Source organism: Pan troglodytes, chromosome 13, assembly GCF_028858775.2.
Source record: "Pan troglodytes isolate AG18354 chromosome 13, NHGRI_mPanTro3-v2.0_pri, whole genome shotgun sequence".
NCBI classification, from domain to species: Eukaryota; Metazoa; Chordata; class Mammalia; order Primates; family Hominidae; genus Pan; species Pan troglodytes.
The window spans coordinates 128972782-128996224 of record NC_072411.2 but is presented as its reverse complement, the minus strand read 5'-3'; the positions used below and the strand labels follow the sequence as shown (position 1 = coordinate 128996224).

Here is a 23443-nt window from a genome sequence, read left to right as displayed (position 1 = left end):
GTTTAAAACAGGAATGATAATGCAGTCTCGGGATCGTGGCGGGAATGAAATGAAATAATGCATATTAACGCTGTTCACGTAGTGCCTAACGTGTAACAAATGATGGCTATATTGTTTTTGGAGATTCTAAATTACTGTGTATGTGTTTGTGGGTTGGGTTAGTTTACATATCCCACCCTCACTCCAGGAATGGTTTACTAAAATATACTGGGAGGGAGGAGGATACTATTGTGATTTGAGAACCATTGTCATCAATATTAAAATTGCTTTATTTTCTTAGTAGAGATATTTAATTTGTGGCATTAAAAGATAGGCTGAGGCCAAGGGTGGTGGCTCGTGCCTATAATCTTGGCGCTTTGGGAAGAGGATCACTTGAGCCCAGGAGTTTGAGACCAGCCTAGCCAACATGCTGAGACCCCATCTCTACAAAAAATAAAAATAATTAGGCAGGCATGGTGGCATGTGCTTGTAGTCCCAGCTACTCAGGAGGCTGAGGTGGGAGGATTGTTTGAGCCCAGGAGGTTTAGGCTGCAGTGAGCAGTGATCACACCACTGCATTCCAGCCTGGGTGACAGAGCAAGACCCTGTCTTAATCAATCAATCAATCAATCAGTGCTGAGTTTTAAACAATATATTATCAAAAGAAAATAACACTTTCAAAAAGTTAGCAAACCCCTTTAGAACACTGCCAACTATGAGGATCTCGTCACAAAGACTTCAGAGTCCATTATCTTTGATTTGGCTGAAATTACTTCCCCTTAATCATGTCATATGGACCTTAGACTATATTTATGAGTACCTATGATTTTCTTATAGATCCTTTCTTGGTATACACATTTTTTAATTGACATTTATTAATTGAGTACAGTTATATATAAAACACTGTAATGGATCAGGTAGAAAGTTAGAGATAAGAAACCTCTTCAACAGTTTAGTAAAGGATTGTAATCAAATGTAAGTTTATTCACGGTCTCAGAAAATTACATTTCATGGCATATTTAGAATATGGTATGATTCTACTCTGCCTAGACATAATTTTACCTTTCAGCTAATGAAGTGTAATAATGCAGGTTACAAAACTTTAGGGTGCTTTTGAATTGCCCTTTTAGTTAAGGGCAATCCATTTTAAATAATGAGTCGGTGATTAAAATTATAAGTTTAAAGCAAGACAGGAAGTACCTTTATACCCAGTGATAAAACAGTGGTAATTTGGCAATATTCCTTATTGAAGGCCTGTCATATCTCACGATTAATGTAATTGTCTGGATTTTAATGGCATGATTTTTTGAGGTTCTCTTCTCTGCAAACACTTAGATAAAACTGCAAAGAGGCAGAGCTTCAGTGTCAAGTCCCTTCCATCCCTTTTCAGTTCTTCTTTTTGCCACCCCCTCGGGGCCATTTTGGTTTCTGGTGGCTTCTTGCTACTGGATAGAATGAATTGATGGTCCTGTAATTTGTTAGTTGTTAGGATCTGTGCCACATGCTTTACAGTTACCATCTCATTGAATCCTCACAACAGCACAGTGAGTTAGGTAATTTTATCACTGTTTTACCGTGAAACCGCAGCTCAGTGAGGCTGATCAAGTGCCCGAGGTCCCACGCCAGTAAGTGGAGCTGGGGCCTTCCTGCTGTCCAGTGGTCGCATGGGTCCAGCAGTGAGTGCCTTACAGGCAGGATTACATACTGGATACCGTTTTAAAGGTTACATACTACATTCTCATTGTATCCCATATCCCTTGGTAAAATGTATTCTCACTCTGTCTCAGCTGGTTAGGAAAACAACTCTGTGTGAATTACACGATATGTGAATTGCACTGTCCAGCAGTGGTTTGGAAATTAGCTCTTGGGAAGTATCTCTGGCCACCTCATCATTTCCTATCATTTCCTAAAATCTTTAGTAGCCTATGCTTGCAGATCAGTGGTAAAGCTGCACCTTGGGGTTAGAGACCAGAGTTAGGCCTGGTGAATGAAATTGCCATGTAATAATTAAGGCCTGTTGACTGCCATAAAACTTTATTTACTGGAAAAGCGAATCTGTGGCTGACTTCCTAATAAGTAGAGCTGAAGTGTGTGCTGTTGATTCAGGGCCTGTTTGCCTTCCTATAGGAATTGGGGACCAGTTTGCTACTGTCTGCTGGCCTCAGTGGAAGTTATCAGCACACACAGACCATCCTTTCTTTTTATTTTTTAGTCTTTTCTAAATTTTGGTACCTTTGAGTCATTATGCCTCTGTGCTCCCCCTGATATTAGAAAATGTGCTGCTTCGGGATCTTTCTCTGCAAGCATCTACGGTTCTGGGAATGAGCTACCTGCACGAGGAATCCTTCTTGTTCTTAAGAAAGATTCTGAGGATAAATTAATACTCAGCAGAAAATGGGAGCAAGCATGTCTTAATATCAATACTTTTGATATTTCAAAGTTGAAGGTGTTATAGACCATGATAGTCATTTACCTGTTATATCAGTTCTACTCATTTATTTGGGATGAGATCTGAGTTGGCAGTTTTGTGGCTTTTTATACCTGCAGGCCTCTCAAGTAATAAAGATGTGGAGTTGGGAACTAGTCTCAAATTTGTGCCTTGTGGTTTATTTGGTAAAACATGGCTGTAGGGCAGGGCGATGTATTTCACTGAGTTTGGGAAATGCCTGTTTCTTTTTGGTTCTATCACTTTTGAGCTAACGTACGTGGCCCTACCTCAGTTCCTCCTAACTGAGCCTCTCAGGTGTCAGAGTCACCCGCATTCATTTTGTAAAGAGATAGAAATGTACTGGGTCACAGCTTCGATCCCTCTTCCCTCCCCTGTGCATCTGCCTCTGTCACTGGGCCTTCCTTTCTCCTTAGCCTGAACACTAAGCAGGGTTTAAAAAAAATACCCAGCCGGGCGCGGTGGCTCACGCCTGTAATGCCAGCACTTTGGGAGGCCGAGGCGGGCAGATCACGAGGTTAGGAGATCGAGACCATCCTGGCTAACACGGTGAAACCCCGTCTCTACTAAAAATACAAAAAATTAGCTGGGCGTCATGGCAGGCGCCTGTAGTCCCAGCTACTCGGGAGGCTGAGGCAGGAGAATGCCGGGAACGCGGGAGGCGGAGCTTGCAGTGAGCCGAGATTGCGCCACTGCACTCCAGCCTGGGTGACAGAGCGAGACTGTGTCTCAAAAAACAAACAAAACAAAAAACAAACAAACAAAAAAAACCCGTGTGGAGTCTTTTAAGGAATTCTAACTATTGTAGTTTTCCCCCAATGTCCTCTTTGCAGTCATCCAAATCTGTATTGTTCAAGAGCCCTGGCGGCAGAAGTTTCTCATTCTTCTCTAGTTAACTCTTCTAGAACCTTACCCACCTGGAAAATTTCCTTCATGTTTTAATTCAAAACTATTTCTGCAGTCAAAGCCCATTCACCCTGCAGACATGGCTTGTGGTGTAGCCTCCTTATTGGCCCTCAACTAAGCCCTCTTAGTATTCATTTATAGAAATTAAATAGTAGGTTTCCTCCTTCCTTTTTGGTTCTTTACTCCTTTGCCACTGAGTGTGGTCCTTAGACCCACAGCGCTGGGGTCACTTGTAAGCTGGTGAGAAAGGCAGAATCTTAGACCCCACCCCAAACCCAATGAAGCAGAATCCGCACTTTAACAAAATCCCCAGGAGATCCTAAGCACATTTAAGTTAGAGAAGTGCCACTTTATTCTATATCCTTATAATCTGGATATTTTCTCCGTGCTTTTCTTTAGTATGGCTTAACAGTGGACACTAAAGCTAGACAAGGTCCTATATTGATGACTAGGATATTACCAAGTATAGTGGAAATATTTTAGCAAGTATTTATGTACCTCAACTTCTTATTAATCTAATACCCATGATTTTAAAACATTTCGAACTAAATTTGATATGTATTCTTCCTTTACAATACATTTGTAGTCACTGAAGACATTTTTGGGTCTTTTTTACTGCTGTATGTTTACCCCCCTCACCTGTGGAAGTCCCCATTTTTTAATTTAGTGATTTGGCTGCTAAGAATCTTCTTTGGCCCTTATGTTGAATATCACCTTGTCTTCTGTCTTTTGTTAGGATCTTTCTGTTTCTCTAAATAGTTATGCTATTAAGATTTTACTGATTTGGGAGTGAGGAGAACCCTTAGTCTCACCCTAGTGCTACTACTAACCAGTTGCATGAACTCAGACAACACATTTAATGATTCTTTTTTTTTTTTTTTTTTTTTTTTTGAGACGGAGTTTCGCTCTTGTTGCCCAGGCTGGAGTGCAATGGTGTGACCTTGGCTCACTGCAACCTCCGCCTCCTGGGTTCAAGTGATTCTCCTGCCTCAGCCTCCCAAGTAGCTGGGATTACAGGCATGTGCCACCACACCCAGCTAATTTTGTATTTTTAGTAGAGACAAGATTTCACCATATTGGTCAGGCTGGTCTTGAACTCCTGACCTCAGGTGATCCACCCACCTCGGCCTCCCAAAGTGCTGAGATTACAGGCATGAGCCACGACTCTCAGCCACTCATTTAATGATTCTAAGTCAACAATACCACACAATCAAGGAAACCCTCATAATACCAGGCCTGGGACTTTTTGATGGCTCTGTCCATATTAATTCATGAGCTTTTTATATGGTGACTTGGTCATGTGGTAGATGCCACCTGTAGAAATGAGAATACTGCAGTTAAAACAAACTCTGGAATAACTCATCCAGGTGCATCTTTCGGATAGTCATCGGACCATCTTCCTTCCCACTTTCATAGAACTCTCAGGTGGGAAAAATGGACTAAGTTGAATTTTTGTTCAGTTTTCATTTTATATCTTGGATCTATCTCTGGAAAAAGTGCAAGAAAAACACTAAATGGTTGAAGGCAGACGGAGGAGACCACCATGGGGAAGGGTCCCAGCTTATTGACTTATGGCAAATGGTTCTCAAGTCAACTTCCTATTGACTTTTTCTAACTATGCATTAGAGAGGTGGGAAATTAGCAAGGACTTAGCAATCCTCCCACCTCTGCTCAAGAGTCCCTGGGAAGGTCTTTGTTTCTACTGGAAATTCCCACAAAGAGAATCCCAGAAGAAATGATGTGGGGCAAGTCAGTGGCTGTGTTTAGGGGCCCTGGTGAGTATTGCTGATGGTTGGGAGTGAAGAGAATTCAGGAAGAAAGAAAACTATCTCTAAAGGGTAAGGCTTTCCAAGGACATTTGCCTGGCCACAACTCTTGCTTACATTGTTACAGAAGGAAAGCGTGGAGAAACCAAATGAACAGGTAGGCCATGGCCCACTTGTGACATATAATAATTTTATGGGGAAAAAAAGCTTCAGGCAGTTTTTGAGGAGAATAAGCAGATTTCACCATAATGCTGTTAATTAAGTGTTAATTATAGCCTGTTGATGTTTGATAGTAAGGTGAAATTGTGTGGCTCCCTTTTATTTTGAAAGCGTTTTGTCAGCGTCTCAGGCTATGGTCTAGAAAGAATAGAAGCTGTTGTTTTCTTGGTGTACTCTGGGACCTGCAGCAGCTCCTGTTGCTATATTTAAGGAGGATCTGTTCTTCTTACCACTGCCTCAGGGTTCAATCTGAAAACCCTGGTATTTAACCACCTGGAAATCAACTTGTTCTGTTCATTGTCTAATTTTTAGAATCTGGAACCCTGTGTACTCACGGATGATGATATATGTCCCTGAGCATCCCCCCTTTGCTGTTTTTTGTCAATATTAAGTTTTGGGAAAGCAGACCTAAAAGTGTCTTCCTGAGAAGACATTTTAAACACAGAAACAGCAACTATGATTTGTATCTCAGTCTTGCATTTGACTACTGGGTTTTGTTTTGTTTTGTTTGTTTGTTTTTTGATCATAAATTATCTTCCGAGGTGTGGATATTTATCTTATAAAGTAGAGAAAACCTCTATGAAACAGTGTTCTGATTTAGGAATAGCCTCTTAGAGAATAAATTTAGTGGATTTATTTTTTAAAGTGAATTTATTTTTTAAAGTCTACTAATTCTGGAACAGAAGGAATCTAATATTTAACATTTTGGTTTAGTTTTTTTTTTTTTTTTTGAGACAGAGTCTCGCTCTGTTTCCCAGGCTGGAGTTCAGTGGCTAGATCTCAGCTTGCTGCAACCTCCACCTCATGGGTTCAAGTGATTCTTGTGCCTCAGCCTCGTGAGTAGCTGGGATTACAGATGTGCACCACCATGCCTGACAAATTTTTGTATTTTTAGTAGATATGGGGTTTCATCATTTGGCCAAGCTGGTCTTGAACTCCTGAGGCCTCATGTGATCTGCCTTCCTTGGCCTCTCAAAGTGCTGGTATTACAGATGTGAGCCACCATGCCCGGCCCTTGAGGATTTTTTTTTTTTTTTTTTTTGACTCAGAGATTTGAGGGCAATGAGCCTGATGAATGGGTTGCGTACGTAATGTGTCTCCTTGTTCACTGCAGCCTTATCTCATTATCTCCCTGAGCTTTGCAAATGATTGTGAAACCATGTATTTTCTCCATTTTATTAAACTGTTAATTTGTTGCAGTAGACTGTCCACTGTGTTGTAAGGTGTCTAGTAGTATTCCAGGCCCTTACCCATTAGAAGCCAGTAGCATCTCTCCTCCTCAACCCCTATCCTGGTTGTGACAACCAGAAATATCTGCAGACATTGCCAGATGTCCCCTGTGGGGCAAATTTTTTCACCCACACAAATTGAGAACCATTACCCTAGAGATTTAGTGAAATGCTTGGAGACTAGAGGGTGTCTGCAAAGAGAAATTGGTTGAGCCTCATGAGCGTGTTTCTGCCAAAGGCCAGATGGATGGCTTCTGTCTGGCCCTTCCATGGGTCTGAAGGTGACCCCATTTATTTCCCTTGGGACTGTAGTCCCCTCAGAGTCTCTGTCTTAGTTCGGGCTGTTATTACAATATTGAGCTGATGGTGGCTTAAACAACACACATTTATTTCTCACAGTTCTGGAGGTGGGTAAGTCCAAGAACGAGGCACCACAGACCCTGGTTTGGTGTGCCCTCTTCCTGGTTTACGATGGCCGTCTCCTCATTGTAGCCTCCTGTGGTAGAGAGCAGAAAGCAAGCTCTCATATTTCATCATAAGAGCACTTATCCCACTCATGAGGGCTCCACCCTCATGACTTAATTACCTGCCAAAGGCACCACCTCCTAATACCATCATGTTGAGGGTTAGGATCTCAACAAATAAATTGCAAGGAAAGACATGTTTCAGTCCATAACAGTCACTATAAATATTTCTTAATGACGGTTCCTTAGCTAAAAGTTGTCACTACCTGTTTATTAAGAATGGGGCACAACTGTCCAAGGGGTGCTTTTAGCTCAGCCAGACAGGCAGCTCAACCCTGCAATAATGTGATATGCAGTTTCGTTTAAGAATGCTGTTAGGGGCTGGGCATGATGGCTCACACCTGCAATCCCAGCACTTTGGGAGGCAGAGGCAGGTGGATCACCTGAGGTCAGGAGTTCGAGACCAACCTACCCAACATGGTGAAACCCCGTCTCTACTAAAAGTACAAAAATTAGCCAGGCGTGGTGGTGCGGGCCTGTAGTCCCAGCTACTTGGGAGGCTGAGGCAGGAGAATCGCTCCAACCTGGGAGGCAGAAGTTGCAGTAAGCTGAGATCAAGCCACTGCAGTCCAGCCTGGGTGACAGAGCAAGACTCTGTCTCAAAAAAAAAAAAAGAATGCTGTTAGGGAACTTTTAAGCAAGTGGCTTTTTCCACATTAAAAAGAAAGAGGCTGAAATGTCAGATAATGGAGAAAATAGAGAGGGCCAGGAACAAAGTGGAAGTAAGACTTGAAAGATGAAAGCAAAAGAGCAGGAGCTTTGGGGTCAGTAGGTGAAAGGTCGACCCCTCATTGTCAACTGGAAAAATTTTGCCTCTTTACACAAGGCAGTCAGTTAGAAATTTGCACCATTACCTGCCTCAGTGACCTTAGAGCTGCAAGCAGTGGATGCATTATCAATTATTTTAGATTATCTTTCTGAGATTTCCCTCCCTCCTCTTCCAGCTGCCAACGATTAGATGTGCATCTGGCAGCAATTTCAGTTTTTCATCAAGTTACTCAAGCAGCATTGACTGGCTAGATCACACTCCTGTTCAGTTCCTTCAGATGAGAGATTGGGGAAAAGAATTTGGAAACAAAAGCCACCCAATTCCCTGCCCCCACCCCCAACAATCATAAACATGCTTTAGAACCTAGAAATAATGCATAAGAATCTCACTGAACACCCATTTAAGCATATTCATGTGATTTCTTTGTAAATACTTTCAGTAGTATTAGAAGTCTTTCATTAGCAGATTTAGAAAGAGTGGGGGGCTTCAAGCTTCTGATTTTTTTCAAGCAATGAAAGTGGCCTTTCTGATGTTTCTGTAGATAGCATTCATTTGAGATCTTCCCCTTTGTACGTGAATGCTACTGTCTCAATATTGAATTTGTACTCTTTCCTGTGTAGGTAGACGTCCTTGTATAACGTTGTATTACATATCATATCTTTAGCCTTACTACTACTGCTACTTTTACTTTTTCTTTTTGTTCTGGCATTTTCCCCTTCCTCCTTTCTGAAATAACTTTGTCCTCTCTTCGCAAGATGCATCCTCGTTTTGGCTTCTGATTCAGTCCTTGCCTGGCATTTGGTTGGTGGATTCATCCTTGCTTGCTAGTTCCACCACAGTGTTTTTGGCTGGTGTGTTTTCAGGTATCAGGAAAAGATGTGGGATCCAAGGGTTTCTAGTTCTTCATAACAGTAGTTACACTAAGAGCTAATGATTGAGGGCTTATTATGTGTCAGGCACAATGATAAGAAAATGTCGTGTATTATCTCATTTAATCTCAACGAGAACCCTGTGAAATGGGCAATGCTCTCCTGTGTTACAGATGAAAACATACGGGATTTTGGAGGGTGAGCAACTTGCCTGAAATCACAGAGAAAAGAACATTGAGAGATGGGATAATGGAACTTGTCTTAGTTTCCTTTCAAATTTTAATTCAGAAATAAGTTTTGACTTAAACAAAATTATCAGTCTTTAAAAAGCATGACAGCCATGTAATAGCTCCATCTTCATTCTGAAAATAACCTTTTTTGGGGTTGAATTCCCTAAAGTACATTTTTTAATTCAAAATCGCATACAGGTTACTCACTTGTCACTCAGAAAGAGGCAACTCAAGGGAAACACACATTTATTGCATTATTACTTTACTGTAAGCAACAGTTAATAGCTTCCTCTTTAACATGAGCTAATTAATATGGTTCCTGCCTGTGTATGGCCTTCTGAAATCTAAGATGAATGGTATACTTTTCCTTGCTCCTTTTACATTGACTTTTGTTGAAGAATTACTATCATAGCCCAGAAATCTTTATGACTTGCATTTCCATAACAGATATTCTTCAGGTAAAGCAAATGAGAACTGTGGGTCAAATACATTTGAAATATGCTGCCATATACTTGTATTATAATCAGTTTCAGCTGGTTTCAGAGAGGGATTGTTTCTTCAATAGTTAGACCACTTTGTTTTTTTTTTTTAAAGAACAGTTCGCTTCAAAGAATCCCAGATCAAATTCTTCTCAACGTTTTCCCCCGATATTCTCCTCAATGCAGAAAGGAAAACAAAGGCTAAACCTTTTTTGCTTCTGTAAGATGATGGCTTCCTGGAGACGTTCCTTAGATCAAGGATCTCCAACCTTTTTGGCACCAGTGACAGGTTTCATGGAAGACAATTTTTCCATGGCTGGGGGTGAGGGGATGAATGGTTTCATCAGGCATTATTTTCTCGTAAAGAGCATGTGCAACATAGATCCCTTGCATACACGGTTCATGATAGGTTTCACACTCCTGTGAGAATCTAATGCCGCTGCTGATCTGACAGGAAGCCGAGTTCAGGTGCTTATGCTCATCCACCATTCACCTCTTGCTGTGGAGCCCGGTTCCTAACAGGCCATGGATCTCTACTGGTCCACAGCCTGGGAATTGAGGACCCCTGCCTTAGATGTATGTTGTAGGGCAAATCTTCTACTGAGGTTGAGCTTGCCCCTATTAGAAACTATTGGGAGTGGCATTGTCCTCTGTTAGGCCTGTTTAAGGATCAGAAAAACCTATGGGAAGATCATGGCTCCACAGCTGAGGTACCTCATGGTTGTTTTGGAAGATGCTTGTTCAATTCAGTAGATTTTTCTTACATGACCAAGTTCTTCCATAAAGTGAACCACAACCCATATTATCGGGGACTCTAGCTAAAACTTGCGGTGAGTAGGAAATAGATTAAACACAGGTTTTCCCACTTCTCCAGCTGCCAAAAGTGATGTCAGTGGTGTTAATGATTCTTACCTCAGTCCACTGCAGACCAGGGATGTCTATGCAAATGCTTGTTCGGTGCCTGATTCCTGGGCTATTATGGAAAAACTGATGATGCTTGAGAAACAATTGGGTAATCAGACAGTTACTCAAATGTAAAATCAGACGCTTGCTTTCTTGAAGCAATTTGACTCCAGGGAGAGGGCAAAGAATGAGAAATCTATTAGTTTTTAACAAAAAAAGCAAAGGCAGTGAAAATAGGCTCTGCCTGATTCCCTTTTGTCTAATTATAGAAACAGTTTTGCACACAATTTTCACCATCCATACACTAAATGAAGTTCTGATTGTAATGCAAGTCTACTGGTTTGTATCAAAGCCAGACCTATAAAACCTGTATCCTGTAATCTGACCATTACAAACAAAACCCCAAACCCAAAAGTGATGCGAAATTACAATAGAAACCTCAGAACTGAAATGTAATTTCTGTGAGGGAAAGGATGCTACAGAAATAGTGCCCATGAAAGCAGAAGAAAGACATTCGTATGACATTCTCACTTAGTAGGGAATATTCTGTCATATTACCTTCATGTCTTTTCGTAACAGGTTTATTTTGGTTGAGCTCTGTTAAAGTTAAAGCTTCCTGGCTGAGCACGGTGGCCCACACCTGTAATCCCAGCACTTTGAGAGGCTGAGGCGGGTGGATCATCTGAGGTAGGGAGTTTGAGACCAGCCTGGCCAACATGGTGAAACCTCGTCTTTGCTAAAGATACAAAAATTAGCCAAGTGTGGTGGTGTGCACCTGTAATCCCAGCTACTTGGGAGGCTGAAGCAGGAGAATTGCTTGAACCCAGGAGGGGCAGGTTGCAGTGAGCCGAAATGGCACCACTGCACTCCTGCCTGGGTGACAGAGTAAGACTGTCTCCAGAAAAAAAAAAAAAAAAAAAAAAAAAAAAAATTAAATCTTCCTGCCTGAGAGTACGTGTGGTCTGACTTGAAATGAAGAGGGACTTTTTTTTGTTTTTTTTTCCTAAGTCCTTTTACCTTGAATCTGTCATGTACATAGGACAAACTATAGTATCGGTAAAAGGGAGATTGGAAACATTTTGATTTGCATTTGAGGGGAGGAGCTATTATGGTCTTGACCTCATTTTCTTTATCAGCATGTTTCCTGTTAATAAAAAGAATGGGAAATAACAGCAGTGGATATTCTTTGGCTTAAAAGATGTGTTAATATTTATTCAGATTTCCTTAATATATCACTGACAGAATACTTTTAATTACTGAGAACTAAATGTTGTTTTGGTCTGTCTTCTCCACAAATTCCTAACCATCCTGAAAAGTTTCTAGAATCTCCTTCTGCCTTTGGTAGCTGGGGAAGGAGAAATTCACGAGACTGACAGAATTCAGCCCAGTAGCCTCTGCCAGAGCTGACAGGCTTGACGGTCGCCTTTCGGTCTTCTTCTTCTTTTTTTTTTTTTTTTCATAATGCGTGTGCCTTTCTTCATTGGTGGTCTCCTGAAGTCACCAGCCCTGCCAGAAGCTCTTTCACTGGGACAAAAGGGGAACTGGAGCGAGATGGCCTCTCACATGTTGGCAACTCTCCCTGAATTTTCTTCCTTGGCAACCCTGCGCACTGGAAGATCTGGCCAGCAACCTTGTTATTTTCACCAGCCCTCTCCCATGTGACTTGCACCAGGCAAAAGTGCTATTTAAGCAGCTCCATTAAAGCACTGGCTTGGCTGGTTGGCTTACCCTTTGCCATTTGAGACCACAAAACCAAGTTCTTTCCAGCTCAATCCTGGCCTGTTTTAAAAGAAGTTGGTTTCCTTTCTTTAGCTAAAATGGCTTTCTCCTTTCAACATCCAAGTAGCAAACATGTTGGTCTTACCTCTAACTTTAGCTCAATCTTCACTTGATGTGTGTGATTATGATCTGAAGGCCTTAGAATTGAGAATTGAGAATTCACTGGTTAGTTTTCTCCTTTTCCAAGCTTCAGCTTGCCCCCATACTTCCCAGCTGTCCCTTGTAAAGAACGGGGAGATTATCCCATGTCCCAGACTTTAGAGGCTCTCTGGATTTAGCTCTTCTTTTTGTATCAGCAATATGACCATAGTTAATAGCGCTGGACCAGGAGAATGCAGCTTCCTCCTTCTGTGCTACTAACTCAAATGCTAGAACCAAGGCTTTAAGCTGGGAACTTCCTTTAATAAGTGTTTCACAGTCTATCCATAGGTCAGTGGTCATTTTTATTCATCTGAGATTTTATAGTGGGATTTTATTGAGGTATGAATTTTAATGAACAACACCCATCTATTACCAGAACTATAAAGGTATTTGAGACTGATGATAATATGTGTGTGTGTGTGTTATGTGTGTGTGTGTGTGTGTGTGTGTGTGTGTGTTTACTGGGCTCATTTGCCAGATTCAGGTATGCTGAATGTGTGTGTTGTAAGGTGCTTTATTAATAAGCATTCTAGAAGACATGATTTGCTTCCAGTTAGTGGTACTGTAAATTAAGTGTATCAGCAGTGAGGTAACTGAAGAATTGTGGTAGGAGAGAGGGGTATGCAGTTTAATGTAATTGTGTGAAATAAGAAATCAACAGACGTGGGAAGACAGAATAGAGAGAGGTTATAGGCATCATTGTCAGAATCTTGCAAAGTACAGAGCTACCCACTGACCCCTCTGCTCTCATGAAGGGAATCTTTACTAACCTGAGAGGAATCCTTCTGTTCTCCTGGCTCTTCCAAATATTTTACCTGTGCCTTTCCTTTAAATACTGAGGCTTTTGGAAACTAAAGCCAGGGAGCCAGAAGATTTTCCTACTTTCAAATTCCTACTCTCCCCATATTATACAATGCGTTGGGATGATGGGAAAGGGATGGAATACCAGGACGCTTTAAAAAGTTGGGTAACATTTCAAAAATTTTTCTCATCATGGATTTTTAAGAATGGGAAAGATCTAAGTATGATTAAAACAGTATTTTCCTTTCCTACTTAGACTTTTTGGGGGGACATTAAATGCAGCATTTTAAAAGTTCAAATCCTTTAAGTAGATTGTGAAATTACAACCACAGCTGAGTAGTGGTTTTTCTGGTGATGGGGAATATAAGTCATGTTTATTCCTTCTTTACATCTTCCTGTATTTTATACATTTTCTGTATTATATTCAAGATACTTTTTTTTAAAAAAAAAAAGCACACAGCTGTTTATGTTAACTGAAAGAGAAATATGCTGTTTTGATTCATTTCTTTAAGTGGAGGAAATTAATTTATATTAATTTTCTAGTTCCATCTACAATATAAGATTTCAAACAATGACCTCTATTGAAAAAAAGTCATCACTACGGTCATTTTTTTAAAGCACAGTTGGATAAGGAAGAGTTACTTTCTAACAATTTAGTATGTGACAGTGGCCAAGCAACTTAAAATATTTTACTCTTATTTCCCTAGTAAAAGTAGAAACGACTAGCAATGCCCCAACTAGATTTTTATTACTATATTGCCCTTGATCTAACATATTGGCAAGAAGTTTCAAAACATATAAATACAGGATAAAAACATTTGTCAATTGTTCTGACCAAGAATGCATTGCTGAATGTACAGATCTTTCCATCATACTCACACTCTTGTGCTGTTTCCAGCTGCTTTCCCAGTAAAAACGATCAGTAAGCTGAGACAATGTAAAAGGAAGCAGTCTTTATTTGTTTTTCAGCTATTGTAGGCATAGTTTAAGTGGGTAGAACCCAGAAGATGTAAATTCCTACTAGATGCAATAATGCAATAATCCATAGGTCTCAAGTAGCATTGCTCAAGTGTTGACTTATTTGATAATGCTTTAAAAATTACATTTTTCATTACTGGCAACAGGATTAGGTGGGTTTTATCTTACAAGAATATACACGCAGAAGGACATAGTAGATACTGATGTGGTGATGAAATTTTGTCAAAATGTAATTTCCTGCTACTAAATCTCGTGACAGGTGCATTGTATTTCTGCCTTCAGAAGTTATTCCCCAATGATGTAACCAGACAGAATGCATTGTAGGAACATCACCACTTGATATTTGCACAGTGTCTTCTCTTAAGGAAATGTTTTGCTTTTTTGTTTCCAGTTTCTGCCTGTTACAAATGAATTTTTGCATTTGTAAAACTTTGTAGCAATATTTGCTACCTCTGGTCTGTCAATTGTCTCCCTTCAGTCAATTGAAGTGGTGTATATATAAAGTGTATTAAACATATGTATGCCTATGCGGGCTTTTCCCCTGCTTATTCCAGTCTTTATCATTGTATTTATGCTTATTGCATTGAATGACTGACTGCAAGACCCTAGTATGGGCATTGCTTTTTTCTTTTTTAAAAAATATATTAAGTTACGCAAATGTTTGCCTTTTTTGAGTGAGTTGCTTTATTCAAGTTCAGCCTTGCTTGATTGTGAGTATGTGGAGCTAGGGAGATACAGACAGATGAACTTTAGTCTCATTAAGCATATGTTGAGGTCTGTCTCTAAAGTGAGGAGACTTCCTTTCCAACAAACTCATCAGAGCAAGTGTTATACACAACTCTAATTTTGAAACTTCGGTTTCGGAACTCTTTGGCTTTAGATAATACCTCGCTGGGAACAATTACCCAGCTTAATCAGTCCCATTATTCACCATATTTGGCTCTCAAAGCTTTTTGGCTGTCTCCAAAGATCAAACGTGTCCTCAGAGGGCTAAGACTGGCTGCTATAGAGACTATTCAAAAGAATATGCCCAAGGCTGAGCAGGCATTCCAAAAATGCTGCAAACAATGGCTGCATGACTGGAATAAGTATGCAGCCCCCGAGTTGGCTGTTGTGAAGGACAGTTCTCACTGAAGGATGTCCATGTCATTATTTGGTAGCTAAACTTTATGTGCCTACACAGATACACACACCCTGTACAAAGACAAACAGATGTGAACTTCAGACTTTCCCTTTTGAGACAAGTGTTGATCAGGACTTAAGATAAGGGGCTTTGAAAAGTAGTGTGCTAAGTAAGACTTTGGAAGGAAGGTGTCAATGCACTTGATACATCCTTTTATTCCCTGCTCTTTGAACATACTTGTGGATAATGACAGAGATCATTTCCAAGTGGCCCAAAGCAATAGATTTCAGCACCCAGTGAAGCCACCTGTTTTTCCCTCTCCTCACAGGGCCCTGGGTCTCTGTCCTTATGCATCCGTGCAGGTTGGTACATGTGATGATAAAAGAGGGTACAGTGTGTTCCTGTACTAAGCTGTTTACCCACCCCTTCTGGAGAAGAGCCAGATATGAAATGAAAAACATACCATATGCCCTTTGCTTTCTCCCCCATTTTATGTTGGGCAGTTTGTTTGTTTGTCACAAGTCCTTTAATAAAGTGTGGCCTTCCTGCCTAATTAGAGGCCCAGAGCTGTGAAGCTCTGTTAAGCGCTAATCTAGAAATTCTGGTGGGAACATTCCTATATGCATTCAGGAGAATCTTGACAGTAAATAAGAGATCTGGAGCTTGTTGTGGGGAGTTTCCTAGCATACCAATGGCTTGTGAAGGGATGGGCTTTCTTTTCATTTGTGGACACCACAATTGTAGACACACAGAGTAAATCCTGTTTCTCTGGCAATTAAAGGGGCAAACTTGGAATGCTTCCTTTTTTGTTTGTTTTTATATTGGGATCGTCATGCCAAGTCTTCATTAGTGAGTTAAAAATACAGTTTGTTTACCTGTCTTTTAGAGGCAGAGTTAATATTTAAAAATAAATAGAAATCTCCTAAAACTAGAGTCATCATTTGGTAAACTTTGACTTATCAGAAAACCATTGCGTAATGAATGAAGACTGATGCCAGCCATGATCATTCCCTTCAAGAGGAGACAGAGGGAAAAAGATATGAGGTTGGTCCAAAAGTAATTGTGGTTTTTGCAATTTATTTTATGGCAAAAACCGCAATTGCTTTTGTACCACCCTAATATATTGGTCCACACTTACGTTGCGTGTATTTTGGAAGCTGTCACTATCCTTGTAGGTGATGTGCGTTATTACTGCTACATCTTGACCTTATGTCAATGTAGCATGTCCTTGTTGTCTCTATAATTAGATAAAGCCCTCTTAGCTTGTCATTCAAGGTTCTTTACCATCTACCTCAACCTACATTTGTAGACTTAATTCCTTCTATCCCTCCTTAGATATCTTGGGGTCCAGTGAAGCCACATCCTCTACTTGAGCCTGCTCATGGCTACCATCTCACCCTGTAGGACTTTGTCATATGTTCTCAATGGGAAGTGTCCTTTTCCTTTTCATTTATTTAACTCCTATTTATTAAGTACTACCATGTGGCAAGCCTTGTGTTATCTTCTGGGACTGTAACACCAAAGCAACATAGACACAATCCCAGTTTCCACATCCCCACATTATTCTTTTTCTTCCAAAACCAAGCCAGGTGTGTCAGTGAGATGCTCCCCTTACACCCCTAGCTGGGAGGATTCTTTCCATCCTCCATGTGTCTAGAGCTATTGCCCCCATGCATGTATGTTGGCATGTACTGATGTCTACTTCACATGCCATGTATTTATGAACAGAACTTGCCTTCCTTTCTAGAATTACTAGAAGGCAGGGCTTCCAACAGAATCCAACTCTCTACACTTCCTAGTATTTAGTGCAACCACGTACTCATTCAACAAGTATTTCTGATCTACTCTCTGCTAAATACCCTTTGATGCACTCTGTAGATACTGATATTTATAGATAAGTTTTGAACGCATGAAAAACAAGGACCTGTAAAAGACTAGGTAGTGTAATACTTGAGTAAAAGATGCTTTATGAGGTTGAAAAGGAACCAACCCAAATGTCCAACAATGATAGACTGGATTAAGAAAATGTGGCACATATATACCATGGAATACTATGCAGCCATAAAAAATGATGAGTTCATGTCCTTTTTAGGGACATGGATGAAATTGGAAATCATCATTCTCAGTAAACTATCGCAAGAACAAAAAACCAAACACCGCATATTCTCACTCATAGGTGGGAATTGAACAATGAGATCACATGGACACAGGAAGGGGAACATCACACTCTGGAGACTGTTGTGGGGTGGGGGGAGGGGGGAGGGATAACACTGGGAGATATACCTAATGCTAGATGAGGAGTTAGTGGGTGCAGCACACCAGCATGGCACATGTATATGTATGTAACTAACCTGCACAATGTGCACGTGTACCCTAAAACTTAAAGTATAATAATAAAAAAAGTTAAAAAAAAAGAGTCTTCACTCTGAAGGGGAATCATGGATAGTGACCCTTTAAAATTTACCTTCTTGACTTGCAAAGAAGAAATGCTGTGCTTCTGCCTAAATAACTTATTTCTATTAGATGTAAATCTGAATCTTTTTGTTTTCTTATTTAATGATTAAGTAGGTCCGTTTTGCTTGGGTCTCCCTTTGCATCTAAAATTCTCATGTCAAACAATGTTTGTGCACATTAAAAATTGATTTCCGATTTTGTCATGTGAAGCTCTGCAACTTCAAATTCTAAAATCTGCAGCTGACTTTCAACCAGAAGGAGATAGAACACAGCCTGACTACAACCCGCTCATGTCGGATGGTCATTTTACATAGCAACTAATGATGTATGTTTTTGCTTCAATCACAACACCAAAGAATTTTCTATTTTTCCTTTGCTAAACCTCTGAAACATCCAGATCATGTTGATTTGTTTACAGATTCCACATTGACGACTTTTGGTTAGTGATTTCTTTAGACTCTTGCATTTTGAAATAAATAAAAAGCTAAATACACTTTGTTGATCATATTTAGGTGGACAGTACTATTTGTGCCTGTAACTTCAGTTTATGTGACGCTGCCTCTTGTAAAAGAAAGGTTCTAAAGTAGTGATTGTGCAGTTTGAGACACCTGTGGTGCTGAATTCTTTCCTTTTTCTTTTCAGAATGAAGACCTAAATGACCTCAGCAAATCCTCTTCTAACTCATGGGTACCCAGCCTCTAAATATTTCATGATTCACAACTAGGACCTCATATCTTCCTCATCAGTAGATGGTACGATGCATCCATTTCAGTTTGTTTACTTTATCCAATCCTCAGGATTTCATTGACTGAACTGCACGTTCTATATTGTGCCAAGCAAAAAAAAAAAAAAAAATGCACTGTGACACCAGAATAATGAGTCTGCATAAACTTCATCTTCAACCTTAAGGACTTAGCTGGCCACAGTGAGCTGATGTGCCCACCACCGTGTCATGAGAGAATGGGTTTACTCTCAATGCATTTTCAAGATACATTTCATCTGCTGCTGAAACTGTGTACGACAAAGCATCATTGTAAATTATTTCATACAAAACTGTTCACGTTGGGTGGAGAGAGTATTAAATATTTAACATAGGTTTTGATTTATATGTGTAATTTTTTAAATGAAAATGTAACTTTTCTTACAGCACATCTTTTTTTTGGATGTGGGATGGAGGTATACAATGTTCTGTTGTAAAGAGTGGAGCAAATGCTTAAAACAAGGCTTAAAAGAGTAGAATAGGGTATGATCCTTGTTTTAAGATTGTAATTCAGAAAACATAATATAAGAATCATAGTGCCATAGATGGTTCTCAATTGTATAGTTATATTTGCTGATACTATCTCTTGTCATATAAACCTGATGTTGAGCTGAGTTCCTTATAAGAATTAATCTTAATTTTGTATTTTTTCCTGTAAGACAATAGGCTATGTTAATTAAACTGAAGAAGGATATATTTGGCTGGGTGTTTTCAAATGTCAGCTTAAAATTGGTAATTGAATGGAAGCAAAATTATAAGAAGAGGAAATTAAAGTCTTCCATTGCATATATTGTAAACAGAAGGAGATGGGTGATTCCTTCAAATCAAAAGCTCTCTTTGGAATGAACAATGTGGGCGTTTGTAAATTCTGGAAATGTCTTTCTATTCATAATAAACTAGATACTGTTGATCTTTTCTTCTGTCCCCTCCCCCCACCACTTCTGTAAGTTTCCCGCTCTATTCCTACCATTTTTTTCTGTGCACACATTATGATATATTTCATTTCCTGCATTGTCTTGAGAAAGACGATAAGACAAGTGAGCTGTTGCTAACCAGAAATTAAAATTCCAGTAAGTGTTTTTCATTATGACCAGGGCTATGTGTCACCTTCCCTAAGACCCTTACCTTATCTCATATTTTTTGAGAACTTCCAGTGTTACATTATTTAACTGAATGTAATTGGCCCATTTGCCTTGGTGGGTGCTGGCCTATCAGTGATTAGTTAACAAAACACAGTGTACAGAGAGCACAGAAAAGCTTAATGACCTGCTACTGAAACACCTAGCCAGCAGTGAAAATGTTAATTCTTTTCTTGTTTGGAAAGTATACACGTCTTGGAATTTTTTCCACGTGAAAAACAAATGGCAATGAATGCATTTAAAGATATTGCCGACAGATTTTTAAATCTTTTTCCCAGGAAACCTCCTAAAGGTTAAATGAATTAATGCAAATATCAGGCTCCCTCTGAGTCTGTGGGAGCCTCTATCTCTCTATCAGAAATTCGCATCCCTACTATTGGAAGGAGCAACATTTTATTTCTCTGAACGCCTAAGCTCCCTGGGTGGGAGTGGGGACTACAAGGTAGGGGCCAGGGTTGGAGGGCATTGTAGTGGCTGCTGCCTCCTGATGAACTGTTTGGGGACCCCAGCTCTACTCAAAAGGGAGCGGAGATAAATGGAACCCCTCACACTGCTGAGGCCCGTGTTACTGTTCATTCAGCCAGATGGCATGTACCTCACAGACTGTTGTGCGGTGTTCGTTGTTGCAGATTTTAATCATTTGCATGCTCATCAATTTCTAAGATAAATAGGGTCTAGAGTCATAAGAATCCATTGTTTTCAAGGAACTTGCAGAATTACATCATTTCCTATTAGTAGAGAGCACTACGCATTTTGAAAATCTGATATGAAAGTTGTTTTTTACTCTTTTGTAAAAAAGACTTTCTTAGTCAAACTAACTTTTCATATTTTCAAGCATTCTGATTCATACTCTTGCTAGTGGAAGAAGAGAGCAAGCTGCCCTGCTCTTTTCCTTTGAGGACTGAAATAGTTAAAGAGAAATCAATGAACAAAGTCACTCCCAACCATTTTCCTGTAAAGCTGGTTATTATTTCTCAAGGAACCTACACTTTGAATATGTGTTACCGAGATACCTCTACATGTGGAATTATCAACATGTTTTGAATGAGAGCAGAAATGAACAGACTGGAAAAATCTATCTCTTGGTTTCTATTTCTCTGACTTTGTGAGTCGAATAGCATAAAGGTAGAAATTCTTATTTAAGCTGCTTCTAGTGGTGCCTGAGCTGGTTTTGATGGTGGCATCAAACTACCGATTTAAAACTGGAAGTTGCTGGTACTCAAACCAAAAGTTCATACTCTGGTGACACGAAGGGTTTCCTTTGAGCAACGTCAGCTGCTGAGTCCTTGTGTTCAGTTCCCATTGAGGAGAGTTGGCTTTTATCCATTTCAAAGCATTTGTAGGCCAGCCAAGGGCTTTCATTATTGAGGCTTCTAGTGGCCTCTGGTTAACCTAGAAGTTAGTGGGTTTTTCTTGATGACACCAACCTCTCACAGCGTTCTTCCTTAGAGACTTAGGCAGAGTTTTAAAATCCTCTTTTGTGAAAAGAACAAATATGTTTCATGACTTTGATGATATCTTCATTCTGGGCAAAAGAATGGCCCTAGAACCAGCTAGAAGTGAAGAGAATCCATTAATGATCAACCACCTGAGTCAATAATGAGAAATCAGTACTGATGTTACATTTGTGGCTATTTCTTGCTGACTTTCAAAGGTCAAGGACTCTCTTGACTAATCCAGTGACTGCAAAAATGGATCTACTAAAAGTCATCTAGCCAGAAGTAGAGATTTTTAACCTTTCTTTCCCTGGCTTTTGTCTTCTAGCTATCATTTAAATTTGAGACATTTGAAGTATTAAGAAACAATTTTTCTGTATGGTAAGAAACAGTATTTTACAATACTGAAGCCCTGTTTTATTCAATCTTGCATCTTGAATGCAATATACCACAAAGTCGGAAACTTTATTTTTATTTACTGCAGGTGGTTAAAAAAAAGGGGGGAAAGGGTTTCACCATCCACTGACAACGAGAGCCATGACAAATAGTATCCATGTGCAGTCTTCCAACTGCTGGTGACAATGACCCCATATTTGGTCTCATGCTGCTTTTGCAGAGCACTCTGTAGGTTAGTCCATCACACAAGGAGGCCCTGAATCCAGACACTGTGAATTAAGACCTTGACGGGGAGAGACGGGACCCTTTTGGTAGGAATGGGAAGAAGAATGGGTGGAAGCCAATATGAAATTTCTTCTTTGCAATGACTTGACAGGGGAGTTAATGTTCCTAGGATGCCATGAATGATGAATGTTAGTTGGAGGTAATGCTGTATATGTGTGTATGTGTGTGTGTATATATATGTGTGTGTGTATATATATATGTGACATGTGTGTGTCTTTGTGTGTGTGTGTATATATATGTGACATGTGTGTGTGTGTATATAGATGAATATATACACATATAGATATATACACATATATAGATATATATACACATATAGATATATATACACACATATATAGATACACATATGTGTGTGTGTGTGTATATATATATATATATAGATGTATAGGCTTGTGAGAAACTTGAGAGGAAGAAGCATGCTCTTCTAGGAATGTGAGGAAATATGACCTTGCCAAGACTAAAAGACCTCTAGACTGTGAGCTCAGTTATGGAGAACAAAAGCAGCCTCATAGTGAGTAGAACACCGAGGATAAACACTGGGGCCGTGGGTCCTTTCTGAGGCAGCGCCACAGAAGATCTCTGTGGTCCTTCCGTAGTTCTGTAAGTCTGTCTCCTAAGTATGGGTAGAGAATATGTAGCCTGTTGTGTGTCTCCCACTACTTGTAAACAGAGCATCACATTAGGGGCAGGGAGGAGGTGGAATGATATTGGAGGTACTTAACCCTACTCGAGGAATTAATTATGAATAAAGAGCTTATAATTAGCTAATATGACTAGAAAACACATGGCTTAGGTGGAGAGTTAGCTTTCTTTCCTAGTTTGTCAATGACTTGCCATTTGTGACGTATACACCGAAAGATCTGGTGTTTTAGACTTCTGCCATTCACTTGGCATTTAAATCTCTCTTTGCTTATGCTGTTAACCAGTATGCCATAGGATAGGACAAATTCAGTAAACAGGAAAACTTGTCCATATTTGCATAGACATTTGTAGGGGTTTTTTTTTCTTTTTCTTTTTAGAACTTCACCATTGGCTTAAGAATGTAGTTCCCAAAACAATTTTTTCTTGCAAAGTACTTTCCTTACACCTCTTGGCTACAGGGTGGGCCAAATTAAACATATATGTATTTTCATTTAATGTATGTGCAGTTTGGTTTATCATCTTAAGATGGTGGTGCTGCCCCGGTGCTACTTCATCTGTGTACACAAAGACCAATGCATGGTCTGTATTGCTACCAAAACATTTACTGTATATATGTTTATAACATGTATTATGTATATATGTAATGGGTGCCAGGCCAGGTATATATTTTTTATTTAGAAGTGTTTCACTTTTCCAAGTTTTCTTTATAGTGTTATGCTTATTTTCAATTTTTTTTTCCTGATTCTGTCTGGTACTTAGAATTGTAGTGTCTTCATCATCAATTAAAGAAAACTGTCTAAATGAATTCATGGATGTAAATGTTAGTGGTCCTTAATGTCTTTGATTGCTGGACATGAAACAAACTGCCAATTAAATTTTGCGGGGACATTTGATTGGGTAAGAGCAGTGTATGCTTTTAACATGCTTTCCTAAATGATTTTGGAACAGATAGGTGGGCCTTACCCTATCACTCTTCAGTTGGCTTTCAATGGCTAAGTGTATAAAGAAAAAGACCTCAGTCAAGGTTTTAAGCTGCTTTTGATGGTGGTGCTGGCAAAGGTAGAGGGGAGAGGGGAGCAAAAATCCATCCTCTTGGTGGAAAGGTTTTTGTTCCCTTGATATGCATACTTGAATCTTTAGTGTGCACACAGATCTCTTAAAGAATTTGTTCAGCCGGGTACAGGTGG

The 23443-nt window shown here is 39.8% G+C and overlaps 1 protein-coding gene across 1 annotated transcript in view; it reads left to right on the top strand.

Annotated features, from left to right (window-relative positions):
• IRS1 (insulin receptor substrate 1) overlaps window positions 1-23061 on the top strand; it is a 68468-nt gene extending 45407 nt beyond the window's left edge. Inside the window, exon 2 of the mRNA XM_003309496.6 lies at window positions 18238-23061. The gene's annotated coding sequence lies outside the window, so the exon portion shown is untranslated. The remainder of the gene's footprint in view (window positions 1-18237) is intronic.
• The last annotated feature ends 382 nt before the right edge of the window (window positions 23062-23443 follow it).